Raw genomic sequence first — 9,000 nt, forward strand, 5'->3', positions numbered from 1 at the left:
ACGATCTGGGGAGATTTTGTAAACCAACAGTCTTAAAGGGGTGATAGAATGATGATATAGGGTATTTTGTGCTGGTCCTTAAGGTCTCTGAATAGGGTGTGTAACATTGGTTGGGCTGAAAATGGCATATGTGCTGTTCTATGCGCCCTAATGCAAGCCTGGTTAAAAGCCCTAAAATGAAACGAGAGGTTTTCTTCCTTTTATGGTATGCTCATGAATATTTAGATGAACTGCGTGCTGATTGGTTGGTTTACAACGAGCGAAGCTCCGGAGCAAAGACGCAAACATGACCAACAGCACTCACTGAAACAGCCAAGGTGGAAATACTATGGAGACATAGGTGTTGATGAACAGCATATTTGACCCTGAATCAGAGGAAGAATCTGAAATAGAGGAGCAACCAATCGCCCATAGATTGGAAATGACTACTTCAGAGTGGTAAGTTTTGTCATTTACTTGAGTTTGCCACACGTAGCCTAGTTAGCTAGCTGTAATACTAGTGCAATACTCGCCAGTAGTGTTGTAGACTAAGCTAAACATTGTATTAGGTTCGTTTTTAGCATTGTAAGCAACAGAAGTTATTATTTTGCACACAAACAAATGTTTTACAACTTGTACCCTTGTGCAATGTTTGTCAAGATGTCCAGTTAGAAGGTAGCTGAAAAGTTCGTAGCCAGTCGTGGGCAGTTCAGGCTATTCTGTAGTGAAAGGAGTGCTGCTTGCAAGGAAAGTACTCGTTTTAGTCAGTAGGGCCAATCTCAATTCTCTATTTTACCCCTCCCCCCCTAGTTTTGCGCGTGCACGTGAGACGAAGGGCTATCTCAATTCTCATTTCGATCGAGTGGTAGGGATAAGGGCAAGGGGTAGATACCCCTTAAAACTAAGGGCCCGTCCCAATACCTCCCCTACCCCTAGATTTTTGCCCTAACCCTCGTTTTTGTGCGTGCACGTGTAGGGCTAGGGTGTCCCATTACTTTAGGGAGCAAGGGGAAGTGCTATTTCCCCCTTAAAATCAACCCTCAAAATATAGCCAGGACCGATGCAGGCTTAAAACGAAGTGGGAGATGAAATTACCCAGGATACCGTGCGAGCTCAGTGAGCCGGCCACATTTTTTATATATTTTCGCAAATAAGCATATTAAAATTTCGAAATATGTTGGAATATGTTAGTTTGATGCACATCTGATGGACTGTTGAGTTTTGAACACTAATGTTAGAAAATATCTCACGAAGCTATCTGACGATGTTCAAGATATCTGCTGAGTGCTTTGAGAGAGTCTGCCCATCAAATAACGTTATAGGCTATATCTGATCTGGGTAGATTCGTCAATATTTAAGGTGTGTGTTCTGGCATTCATATGAACACAAATATCTTTGTTGATTAACCAGACGTAGATAAACCAGCACAGCCCACACAACAATGACCGCTGGGCATGTTCCTGAATGAAAATAGTAGCAGGCTACTACCGGTAGACACGTCGGCGCTGCGCGTGACGTAGGTGAGCACGTTCGCTATGCTAATTTGCATATAGTGGTGTCCCAATTCATAGGGAAAGATCTTACCCTCCACTTCCCTTGTCGAGGGGGCTTTAATGTTGAGGGCAATCAAAACCAAGTGGAAGTTTTAAGGGGGGAGAAATAGGACGGGCCCCAAGTAAGATCGGGAGCTTACTTGAAACCGAGGGGTAAGAGAAATACCCAACATACACCGCTCACACCGGAAAAATAAGCACACCGAGAGATTCATTGACATGAAATGTTGGCATTAATAAGGATTATAAAATTAAAATGGTAATTGTTTTATGTTGCATTCAATCTTGTGACCATATATTGAAGGTCCTGTTCTTCACGAGGAAGTTTTCAAAATATCGCTGTTTTGTGAATGTTAACAGCACATCATTATTTGCGCGAATGTCTCGCCTTTTACATATTTCCATGTCTACCCCGCGAATTGGCAGCATACCATGTCAGAAATGTAAAGTCCAACAGCAGCTAAATTCGCTGAACTTTTTTACCGCTCATCTGATATGAATGCTGCATAGGCCTACTGCTGCCGACTCCTCGCATAGGCTATTACAGGTAGCGATTGCTTCTGATGTCAAGTAACGACCATTTGGATATTATTGTAAAATATCAAAGGAGTTGTGGGATGTTTACATAGCAAACTGCATGTTTATTTTGTCCCCCATCCCTGTTTCATTCACCCGGACCAACCCAGACAGCAAACGGACTACGAAACGCATCCGCCGCGGAGGTACGGTGAACTCCGGAACGGATCCAGAAATCGGATCCGAAACTGTGTCCACTTGCACACCGCAGCGTATCCGCCGCGATGCCGGCTCGCGGATCCGATCAGACACCGCAGCGGTCCCATTGCGTATCCGTACATAAATGGATACATCCGCCCCGGTTTCGCTTTGGATCCGCGAATGAGCCACAGATCCGCTCCGGGTCCGTTTTGGACCCGGTCATATGAGAGGCATCCGCCGCGGAATCATTTCGGACCCGTTAATCATCCGTCCTGGATACGTTTAGGATCCGTTCATTTCATGGCCAAAAACTAGCTACTAGGCCTACTACAGAAATATATAGCTTAACCTATCTGGCCAACACCTAGACTGCACTACAAAAAATAGGTTTTAATGTAAAGTATTGTACCAACCAATATGACAAATATAATACAAATGACTTAATGCATTCAGTTTAAGACATGAAGTCAAAATCTATCATGTGAAGCACATTGTGATTTTACAGCCAAATGCCTTCATTGTGAAACAGCAAGTATGAAAATAGGGGTTTTACTAGCAGTAGGCTACATCAATTCAGCTCTGCTACACTACAATAGCCTACAAGTTATCCATCAGTTACAAACTGTAAATCCTTTATGCAATTGCTAACTGTCCAATTGTGGAAACTTGTCTCAATGCTCCTCACCGCACCTCAATGCTCAATGAAAGAGGTCATCGTAGACACTAAATACATTGAACAGGTACTAGAGGTAAAATGAAATGCAACCATAAAGTGTCAAACTTTTTTTTATTATTTAATGAATATTAAGAACATGTTCCAAAACGCAGATAACCTTCATACCAGACCACTGTTTTTCTTAGTGGGCAATAACAGTAGCCTGATTTTTTACTTGCCTGCTTTTCCTGTTTGTTGGCTGGTTGAACCACTGACTCTCTCACAGCATCTGTAATCATAGAAGCATAACAAAATGAGTTGTTATACATAACTACCTACTTTTAAACGGAATGTCTGCTACATGAATATAAAGCCACCGCCGCCAGCAGGCTGCTATCGGCTCTGTCTAACTGTGACAAAATCTACCACCTGTAAGGCCTGGGCTACACCGAGTCCGCAAGTGAAGCACTCGGTTCGCAGAGCGTAAAAATAGTTTAAGAAGACTAATCCAATGTTTTTAAACATACTGTACGCCATCACGTCTGGTGTAACCAGTTCCATTGACTACAGTGGAAGCCAATTGTTGCAACAGATGCTCTGCAAACTGAATGCTTCAGTTACGTGCGCAGTGTAACAGTGTAACATTTTGGCAAAGACCTGTTCCCTTAAAATACAAAAAAGGCATCAGAAAAGCAGTTCCCAGACACAACTACTTGTTAGTTACACAGTCCAGCATTTGGGGGTATTAGAAATGAGGTATTTATCAAAGCTGACAAAAGCATTTTATATGTTGAGATTTACCTGCAATTCATCCTGAACTATCAGAAGTTGCAGAGGTCTGTAGTTATTTCTCTTCTAAAACAAAAATATGTGCATTTCATTAGAGAGCTTTTGAAGTAGGTGGATTTTATTACAGAAGACAAGCATATTTTTGTATGTTGAGATTTACTGTACATTCAATTCATCCTGAACTGATAAAGGCAGTTACAAAAGTATGTGGTCATTTTATTATTATTTTTTTTTTTTTTAAGTGTGGACCAAAAGTCAAATAAATCAAATGCAAAACTGTATAGCTTACTTTACTTGGCTGGCAGGCCAGGATGAGAAAGGGTAGACCCCCAAACCAGACTGGAGCCACTGGTGAATGACCTGTAACACAGATGTAGAACATAAACATACATTACTTTTATCATCAGAAAGAAACTGCCAAATATGTAACATTACCAATCTTACACTCCATTAAAAACTGAGCTTTATATCGGGATCCAGAGAATGGGATGCTTATCATTTTAGCTCATAGTTCCGTTGAAAATTGTCTGACCTGTGACAAGGCAATGATACTTGACCGGTAGAAAGACCTCCGCTCCACAATGAAGCATGTACAGATGTGAAAAAGCAGTTATAAGAGGCAAAAACACAGTCAAAGTCTGCCCTTTCTCGTTAAATCTTACTCCAAGAAACATTCCTCATCACTCAATGAACTCGTTGACGGCGGTATGTCCACATAAAACAAATAGCTTCGGGATTTGTGGCCTTATATTAGATAAAAGTTAGCAAAAGCCCGGTTTTGGAACCAGGAAACGTCTGCAAAAACTGACTTTTTATATCGGCTGATCGAAAATCCTTCCCTGCTTATTTTGTGCAGCCACATAGCAGAGCCCATAGTAGGCCAGTTAGCCGACTTCTCGCTAACTTTTACAAAATATAAGGGCACTAATCCCGAAGCAGTTTGTTTTAAGTATAAATATTGTCAACAAAGTTCAAAATGTCCATTTTTGGAACCAACAAACACATCTGAGCATGCACGACTCACATCGGGCTATGACAGGGAATATCATTATAACGTTAATTAGCTTATCAGCTGCTAACGTTCAAGTTATCCAAGACAGGTAACATTAACCAATGTGAAATCAGCCCCCTACCAGAACGAAATGATGTTTATCCAAAGTAGCCTAGGTTTTCTTAAGGACAGCGCCCGAGTCCATGATCAATAAGAAAAAACGAGTTTTCCTGTTAACATTATCGTTAGCCAACAAGCTAACGCTAGCTCACGCAAGCCAACTTTTGTTGTTTGCAGGCAAACACATGAAGTTAGCTTAGCTCATTTTAAACGCAATTTTGAGTTAAGTTATGAAACGTTAACAAAGCTCAAGTTAGACAGGATTTAGCCCTGTGAAAGGTGAGCTAAATTAACGTGCGCAACCTAGAAACTAGCTGGTGTGTAACTTGGCAGCTAATATGAGCTAGCACTAGAAGCTACAGCCATCAAGCTGGCCATTAACGTTACGTTATAACAAATTTCTAATTAGATTATATCAGCAAGCAAAGCTAGATAAGTAAGTAACTTGTGTTATGGAAGTACATTTTCACTGGATAGACTAGGTAACTTAAAAAATAAAGCATATAGGAGCATACTTACAGTGAGCCTTCAGACGCCGCCGTATTCCACTCCATTAGCGAGAAAACTGAGGAAAGAGCCGTTAGCAGACTTGAGAGGGCGCGTTTGATATGCGCATTCGCACGGGGTCCGCCACGGACCCACGGTTTGAGGGCGCCCTGGCGGAGTCTGATTGTGTTCTGTGCCCATAGCCAAATCGGAGGTTGACTGTCCGGCGGATCTGGCGGCTTGAGGGCGGGTCTGCCACAGACACCTTTGCTGTGTGGGAAGGTAGGCTCCGAACGAACATAGGCACGTTCAGCTGTTGTTGAAATAATTCCTGAACGGTTTTATTCCGAGCTGAAAATGCAATTATAGCCTATTTGACAGAAGACAGGTTGCTAGTGACAAAATATTAGCTTTCAGTGTGGTACGATCTCTGTAAATTACGTTAATTCAAGTGTTTCAATCATCCAGCTCTCCCTTAGGCCTATGGTTTGGCTAGTGGTATCTCATTTCCAAGGGGAATATTCTTCACCCCTATGTCTTGCCACTCGGTTTCGAGGGACAAGGGCTAGGGGTAAGATGAAGGGATAGGGGAAGGCGTAAAACAGAGAATTGAGATTGGCCCTAAGTATATTCTCCTGCTGAATAGGTCATCTGATTAGGAGGTACATACATTATTATAGTGGTAATATGCGATCTTACAACAGGACGTCCAGTTAGCTGGGCAGGAGCTCTGTGCAGTTCGTAGGCTATATGGCTGAAGTGAAACGAGTAGCCTACTGCTCGCGTCAATGAAAATATTACGTTTGTGTCAGTAGGTCTAATGTACTCGTGTAACTACTATCCTGCTGATTAAGTCATCTGATTATCGAGATTTTTACTTTCTTTCCATGTAGTAATGTATGATCTTACAACGGGACGTCCAGTTAGCTGGGCAGGAGCTCTGTGCAGTTTGTAGCCTATGGCTGAAGTGAAACGAGGTCAACGAAAATATTACTAGGCCTACTCTTGTTTGTGTCAATTCAAAAACACTTTTATTTATTTACATAGTACCATGGAGTACCAAAAATCCTATAAATATCACTGCTTAAAATACAGTAGGTACAGTCAGTAGGTCTAATGTAATCTTGTAGCTATCCTGCTGACATGGTTGAGATTATTACCTTCTTTCCATGTGATCTTACAACTCTGGAGACATTTACTTAAGCTACTTTGTGCTTCCTGCTCATTCAAAATTACGAAATAACAGCAGGGACATTATGTTTGTTTTTACAGGTTATGAAAAGAAGGTTCCTGAGGAGCTGACCTGAATGACCATCATGGCCTCGATCTGTTGTGCCTATATATTTATTCTTTGCAAAATGCAATGAATATTTACAGAGCTGACCATGGCCGTTTGAGAATCAGAGGGATGGAAAGGTGAGGACAAACTGATACAAGTGTTAGCAGTTACAGTATATAAATAAAATATTTTTAACCAATACACATTCATTATTGGTTCAGCATATTGCAAAAACACAGTTTGATCAACACCACAAAATGACAAACTTTTTTTTTTTTTTTTTCAACAATCGTCCAGTGATACTCTAATGTAAAAGATTAAAAAATAAATAGTAAAAAATGTGCTTTTCCACCCTGTTCTCGTTGCAGGCAATGAAGTGACTTGGCCTACAGGTCTTTTGTGAGCAGATGCTTGGGTTTCCTTAGAAGAAGCATCCGTGTCATGATCCCCTCGTGTGTGGTGCTACGCATATGGAGGGAGCATCCGGATACTTCAGGGCAGTATTCAGACCCCTTGTCGACTGAACCGTGACTCATGTTCAGCAACAGCATCCTCTATGGAAGGTCTGTCAAGCTGAGCACACAAGTCCTGGGGCACAGGAATCCACTGGACGGCATCCCAATCAGGTAGAGGGTCTTTGATGATCCCTGTCTTTGAGGACAAGAAAGAGGACTTTTGGATATTGGATACTGTAATACAGTGCATTGTAGGCTGTATACTGTACAATAAACAAATTGTATGGCCCTGAACATTGTGTTTTGTTTACAGTACTGATGTGACACAAGTAGCATCAGGTCTAAGTCAGCCTGTTGTGTGTGAATCGATAAGTTCTTTTTAGTGCCTATACTGTTACACATTTTGACTTGTTGTTTGTAATAAAAAAGTATATTTTATTAAACTTACAAATTGTTTGGCAAGTCTGTACATAGTTTCTCCTTGGCTGTCTTCTGTTGTGGGGACTCAGCATTCGCATTGAAGTGCATGGCTGCAAGATAAAACCTAAACCAAACAACAGAAATGTTGTAACACAAGTGAAAGTCACTTTTGCATGCACACACCAAGCTGTTAACTCACAGCAAAAGCATTTGCTAATATTCTAAGCCCAGCAAGATGCCACACTTGGAGCATCTGTTTGGCATGCTGCGTTTGTCATGTTGTCGTTCTTGTAATGGTCTAAAATAAGAACGTGCAAATAAACCCATTGTATTTAGACAACACGGTTTTCAACATATCGACTAGATATCATTTGAATTGATAACGTGAAGTTGTTTCCACTTCTGACGTCAAAAACGTATGTGGGTTATATTACAGCTTAGCAACCAAACTATCGTGTTACTCAGCTTCAGTTAGCTATCTTGCTGAGAACATAACCTGTCAGAGATCTCGACAAACATGCATAGTAAAATGTTGGTTAACATGACAACACAGGTTTTATCCGAATGACACACAGGAAAATTAAATAGCCTTGCCAATGAACTAAATCACACATTCTACTTGCTAGATACACGTTAGCATGGCTAATAACTGCTTAGCGACAAAATAATACTTACAGCATGCGGTTGTGATGACCTTACGGTCGGAACAGCCCCTCGTTTCAGTAACAGCAGCGTAGCAAATCCTGCTTTAAACTGTCCAAGGTTTTGAAAACTGCCTTCGGTGAAATGTTTTGCAAATTAATAACGGAGTGTCAAACTTTGCAGGGATCTTCTGGTAGAAAAACATTATCCATGTCCCTCGAACTTTTGAATCCTTGGGAAGACTATGGAAAGTCTCCGCTTTCTTTGTAGCCTAAGTTTCAGCATGCAGCACTGCATTTACGACCGTGGCTCATTTTCGATATCCTTGAAGAACTGTCTGCTTTATAATGTGGAAGTAAACGAGCAGGCAGTATAGTATACGCACACACTAATCCCGGCGCAGTGAGCTGCCTGCATCAACAGCGGCGCTCGGGGAGCAGTGAGGGGTTAGGTGCCTTGCTCAAGCCGTGCCTACTGGTCGGGGTTCGAACCAGCAACCCTCCGGTTACAAGTCCGAAGCACAGTAGGCCACGGCTGCCCCCATTATGTTGTCTTCTCTAATCTTCACATGTATAGAAACAGCCAGGAGCAAAGTGTGTGCTTGTGTGTGTGTGTGTGTGTTTGTGTGTGTCTGTCTGTAACCACATTATTTGATATTCTTACAGTTTTTGTAGTTCATACATATTTGAATTGAGTGAGTGATGTAGACAGGGAAATGTACATTGAAACAAAAATGTGTGGTGTGTGTGTGTGAGTGTGCATCTATGTCCATATAAGTAATTATATAAATATATATTATAGTAATTAGTATAAAGCTGTCTGCTGCCTAAATGCACATTTGAATGCTGAGTGAATGCGTTGGCACACGAATGCACCATAAAGGGAGAGGGGAGGGGTGTAGAAGCATGCTAAGG

At 41.5% G+C, this 9,000-nt stretch overlaps 3 long non-coding RNA genes across 5 annotated transcripts; 1 reads left to right on the plus strand and 2 right to left on the minus strand.

Moving 5' to 3' along the window:
• The first annotated feature begins 312 nt into the window (after positions 1-312).
• Positions 313-7,019, plus strand: LOC121677679. 3 transcript variants are annotated; one of them, XR_006021069.1, is made up of 3 exons: positions 313-438; positions 6,563-6,706; positions 6,938-7,019. It is a non-coding gene; the product is annotated as an uncharacterized LOC121677679 (long non-coding RNA). The 3 variants fall into 3 exon arrangements; XR_006021067.1 differs by lacking the exon at positions 313-438 and adding an exon at positions 1,601-1,685; XR_006021068.1 differs by lacking the exon at positions 313-438 and adding an exon at positions 5,493-5,572.
• On the minus strand, positions 3,155-5,317 carry LOC121677676. The gene is made up of 4 exons (XR_006021065.1): positions 4,226-5,317; positions 3,983-4,053; positions 3,706-3,759; positions 3,155-3,193 (listed from the first exon to the last, which is right to left on the minus strand). It is a non-coding gene; the product is annotated as an uncharacterized LOC121677676 (long non-coding RNA).
• A 110-nt stretch (positions 7,020-7,129) lies between the features above and the next one.
• Positions 7,130-8,485, minus strand: LOC121677681. Its single transcript, XR_006021072.1, has 3 exons — positions 8,120-8,485; positions 7,473-7,568; positions 7,130-7,220 (listed from the first exon to the last, which is right to left on the minus strand). It is a non-coding gene; the product is annotated as an uncharacterized LOC121677681 (long non-coding RNA).
• Between the last annotated feature and the right edge of the window lie 515 nt (positions 8,486-9,000).

Source organism: Alosa sapidissima, chromosome 12, assembly GCF_018492685.1.
Source record: "Alosa sapidissima isolate fAloSap1 chromosome 12, fAloSap1.pri, whole genome shotgun sequence".
Classification (NCBI taxonomy): domain Eukaryota; kingdom Metazoa; phylum Chordata; class Actinopteri; order Clupeiformes; family Clupeidae; genus Alosa; species Alosa sapidissima.